This window comes from Triticum dicoccoides, chromosome 1A, assembly GCF_002162155.2.
Source record: "Triticum dicoccoides isolate Atlit2015 ecotype Zavitan chromosome 1A, WEW_v2.0, whole genome shotgun sequence".
NCBI lineage: Eukaryota > Viridiplantae > Streptophyta > Magnoliopsida > Poales > Poaceae > Triticum > Triticum dicoccoides.
Genome location: NC_041380.1, coordinates 47,448,485 through 47,453,923, shown reverse-complemented (window position 1 = coordinate 47,453,923; position 5,439 = coordinate 47,448,485).

The following is a 5,439-nucleotide window of genomic DNA, read 5'->3' as shown; positions in this document are numbered from 1 at the left end:
GTCGGACATTCATGAGAGAGGCGAGGAAGAAGGGGAAGAAGAGGGAGAAGAAGAGGAGAGGAAGAAGAGGAAGTCTTCTCCTCTATTCTTTCTTTTCTTCTTTTTTCTTCTTCTTCTTCCTCTTTATTTTATCGGGAACGAGGGTCGTCGAGAGGTCGAGGAGCGGTAGAGGAGAAACCCTAAATAGAAAGTATCGTCGGTGTGAGATACATGTACCGTCGGTGTCGGACACTACACCCACATCCCACAAGTGGCGCGGGCTTCGACGCCCACGTCACTTGTGGGACGTGGATGTAGTGTCCGACACCGAAGGCCACATGTATCTCACACCCACGATACTTGCTAGCTATTTAGGGTTTACTCTAATGAAAGAAGAGGAGAAATAAATAAGAAGAAGAAAAAAGAATAAAAAGAAGAGGAGAAGAAGAAAGGAATAGTGGAGAAGAAGAGAAAATAGAATATATTCTATTTTCTCTTTTCTCCTCTATTCATTTCTTCTTCTCCTCTTTTTTTTTCTTCTTTTCTTCTTCTTCTTCTTCTTCTTCTTCTTATTATTATTATTATTATTATTATTATTATTATTATTATTATTATTATTAGCCGGAAGTAGAGAGAGGTTTCCTAGTGTCAAAGTATTGAAGAAATCCATGCCTTCATCATTAGCCGGAAGTAACCAGGGCATGTTGGTACGAAGTTCTGCAAAGTTCTTCTGGAATGGAGTCCCGGATAGAATAATCCGCCTTTTGGTACGAATTCAGCAAAGGCCTTGCAAATAGCGATATTCGGAAGGCTCTTGCTGAACTTTGTACCAAAAAGCGAATTATCCTATCTGGGACTCCGTTCCAGAACAACTTTGAAGAGCTTCGTACCATCATGCACATGTTACTTTCGCCTAATGATGAAGACATGGTTTTGTTGAATCCCTTGACACTAGGCAACCTTCCGACCCCTCGGCGATCCTATCGAACATGAGAGGAAGAAGAGGGTAAAAAAGAAGAGGAAGAAGAAAAAAAGAGGAGAAGAAAGAATAGAGGAGATCTTCTCCTCTATTCTTTCTTCTCCTCTTATTTTTCTTCTTCTTCCTCTTTTTTTTATCGGGAACAAGGTCGTCGAGGGACATAGATGTAGTGTCGTCGTTGTCGATATATACCCCCTCCCGATAGCTTACTATGATTAGGTAACTAGTTCTACGTTTGGCACTAATATATCCATCTGTCATGTTTGAATAATAATTGCCATGTTGTAAATATTTGTAGAAACTATGGACACCGCCCTAGACGAAGCAACAAAAGAAGCGTTGTTGAGGGACATAATCGCAGAAGGAAGTGATGCCATCTCGTTGTTTCTCAACGAAACCGATGGTCTGGAAGGAGAGGGTGAACAAGCTGGCTACGGTGACCTAATGCCGGTGCAAGAAGAAGAACATGAGGATGGCTCCGGTGACCCAATGCCGGTGCAAGAAGGAGACCGTGATGACGGCTCCGGTGACCGAACCGAGTCCGACCAGGTATATATATTAGTTAAGCCTATGTTGACTAGCTGACTGATGCATTCATTGCTTTGGTATGTACACATATTAATTAAGTCTTTGTTCTTTTTTCTAGCCCTCCGAATCGAGCACAACTTCGGTAAAGAGACGAGGCCCGAAGAAAAAGTTGAGCTCGGATGAAAAGTTTGAGATCATAGCAATCGCGCCCGACGGCCAACCTATTGAACCCCTCCGGACAAAGAGCGCATTTGTTGCTCAGTGCGGGGTTCTGGTTAGGGACAAGATCCCGATAAGCATCCAGCAATGGTTTAAGCTGGCTACAAAAGACCCTGAGGTGTCTTATGTCAATGATATGCAGAAAAATGATCTTTGGACTGAGCTGAAGTCAAATTTCACCCTACCGCCTGAGGATAATCCAGAGAACCCAATTAAAGAGAAATTAATCAAGTCTTTTGCTCTGAAGAGGATGGCAGAACTTTTCAGGAGGTGGAAGAAAGAGCTGAATAAGTTTGTCGAAAATAATGAGACACCAGAATTCAAGGGCAGATATGAGAAGATCAGAGATCACTGGCCCGCATTTGTGGCCCACAAGACATCAGAAAAGAGTAAGAAGATGTCGGCAACAAACAAGCAAAATGCTGCGAAGAAGAAGCTTCACCATCGCACGGGGTCAGGTGGCTACCTCGTAGCCCGGCCTACGTGGTCCAAGACTGAGAATGATCTGGTTCATAAAGGGATCGAACCAGAGACAATTAACTGGCCAGACCGTTGCCGGACTTGGTTCTTCAGGGCTGGCAGAACACTGGACCCTGTAACAGGGAAGTGCATTTGGACGAACGATCAAATGGACATACAAGTCAGTAACTTTAAGAAGTATATCGAAGCAGCGCAGGAAGGGATGTTCTTTCCAGACAGAGAGAACGACGAGCTCACAATGGCCCTCGGGAATCCTGAGCACCCTGGACGGACACGAGGCACGCCAGGCTCCATTCCGTGGAAGGTTGGGTTTCTGGACGCATGCGGTTACAAATCCCATGAGAGGAGGAAAAAAGTGTAGCAGACCCAAATACAGGCGCTGCAAGTAAGGGTAGACGCGATAGAGGAACGAGAAGCAAATCGCAGCAAACGTACTGCCGAAGCCTCCCCCGAAGCTACCCCGCCATCTCAGCGCAGAAGCCGCGTGGCTTCCACCGAGCTGCTTCAGCTGGAGCATGCCTTGACGGCTCCTGCCAGCTATCCCATGGATGCTATAACAGAATCTCAAAATTGCCACCTTATGACGCAATGGATGAATTTGAAGGTCAAGGCGGCTGTTGGCTCTGTTTATCCTACTGAACCTGGCGCAACTTTTCACTGCTGGTCGATTCCAGAAGGATATGCTAGGGTGATGGTGGATGAGATAACGGAGGGATTTGAGGACCTCCAGCTTGACCACCCTATCGGTGAAGGGGAGACTCGGCTGGGGTCTGCTCTGAAGACTCCATGCCTATGGCGGAAGGAGCTCATCAACCTTCCGAACTGGACGCCACCGCCTCCTCTTCCTCCTCCGGCGAGTCAGGGCACTCCGCCTCTACCGCCTCCTCCTCCGGCGAGTGACGATCAGGGCCCTCAGCTGGCTCCTTCTCCGACGCGTGGCAGCACTCCACCTCCTTCTCTGCCTGCGTCGACGCGCCCGAGCAGCCAGCCTCCTCCTTCTCCGCCTCGTCAGTAAGGGCGGAAGAGACCTGCCGCCGCTCCAGCTGCTCCGGCGCGTTGTAGTCCTTCTCCTCCGCCGCTTAAGCAAGTAAAGAAGACAACCGCTCCGTCTGCTCGGTCGGCGTCTAGCAGTACAACCAGAGGTGGGAGGACATACAGATTTGGTCCTTCTCTGAAGACTCCAGAGAAGTTACCATATGAGAGGACCCTGGAGGAGAACGCCGAGATCGCGCGAGAAGAAGTGAGGAACTTCTTTGAAGGGGTGAAAGCAAAGAAACATCCACCTCCGGAGGAGAAGGTAGATCGGGTGAAAGTGAAGCGCACTCTAGCTGCCCTGACAAAACCACCAAAGTCTGATCCGCCGAAAGGAAACTGTGAATGCATTATTGGAAAGGAATTTGCCGAAGCAGAGCGGTCGGGAAGTACTGTCAGTGATCAAAGGCTGAAAGAACGACGAGCTGGGAAACAAATTGCCCAGCTCGGCGAACAAGCGAAGCAATCGTGCCCCCCGCTCAAGGTGCCTAGCCACAACGTCGCTAATGATCCGAGGATGGTGCCCGGTTATAGCAATCTTGCAGATTACCTGCCCGACGAAGTACATTATGAACCCATGGAGGTGCAGATACAAAGATACGAGTACGGGAAGCCTCTCGTCAAAGATGAAAGATCTCTATCAATGATGATGCGAAGATTGCATGATTGGTACTTGAAAATCTGCAGAGACTCTGGGGGGAGGAGTACTTTGTATGTGAAAGTTAAAAAGGAGCATGACCTCGTTGGAATTGATCTGTTGCCTGTTCCATTTGAGGAGTTCTATCAGTTTTTCAATCAATTGGCCCTCGATAAAACAACGGTCGCCTGCTACTGTCTGTAAGTAGTACTACTTCTGTCATTAAGTTTCTCTATATAGCTTAGCTCTTTCATTGCATGTATTTATAATCATCCTCACTATATTATGCAGATTGAAGATCACCGAATTGAAGAAAAGACAAGTCGATGATATTGGGTTCATTAACACATATCTCATAGATGCAACTCAGGTTAAACTTCATGTCGCAGCTACCGAGGCCAACTTGCTACGATCGTTCGTAATAAATCAAAACAAAGATATAATACTCTTTCCTTACAACTTCAGGTGAGTGTTACTGTCTTGTGCGTATTCGGTTTCCCTTATATATTAGTCAAGGTTATAGTAATGTAATTCATGAGTTATGCATGTGTGTGCAGTTTCCACTATATTCTCCTAGAGATTAAGCTTGAGGAGGGAGTAGTAACCGTCTTGGACTCTAAACGAAAAGATCCCAAGGAGTATGGGGACATGACTGAAATCCTCAAGAAGTAAGTTAAATCGATCATTATCCACCATATCAGCAACTTTGTTCATTTCCTGATATCAAGTAATTGTTTTCTTTGTCCGGCAGGGTTTGGAGAAAATTCACCAAAACAGTTCCAGGACTGCCGAAGGAGCTGGAATTTAGACACCCGAAAGTAAGTACTATAGTAGCATGTTCCGCGCATCTCCTAGTGATTCAAGCGCTAGTTTCATCAATACCATTTAGCATTCTTGCTTATCAGTTTGATTGACCTCTATTTCTTGTAAAGTGGTTGTGGCAAGAACATGGGAATGATTTCTGTGGATACTACATCTGCGAGTCCATCCTCCACACGACCTGTGAGCGGGGTGGGTACTCTAACGAACAATATGAAGTACGTAAATAACAACATTCACAATTTTATTTTATTACCATCATTTGTGTTGAGTTTCATTCATTTATATATATATATGTATTGACCCCCTTCTTCAAATTAGATGTTTCGGAAGCGGGATGAACTCCTAGCACCAGCTTGCATGCGAGCAATTCAAGAGGAATTGGCGGCATTCTTTCTTGACCACGTGATCCCTGAAGACGGAGAATTCTATGTGGACCCTGAGTCCGTATGATTATATTTGTAAGAGATAATTATTGTATATATGTAGCCGGTAGTGTCAGATAGATATACGAGAACTTGTTGTTCGACCAATCTCTCGGAGAAGGAGAGGTGGTCGATATCACTTCTCTCTGTATGCATATATGTTCATGACGATCTTCTGTTTCCTTCGTTTGATTACTAGCTAGCTAGCGTGTCTAGTCCTCTCTATACATATGTATAGTACGTAGCGTCGACCAAGCACGGACATAACAGAGGACACTTCTCTCTATTAATTATAACTAGCTAACACAATATATGAAACACCTAAATTAACCCCCCAAAAC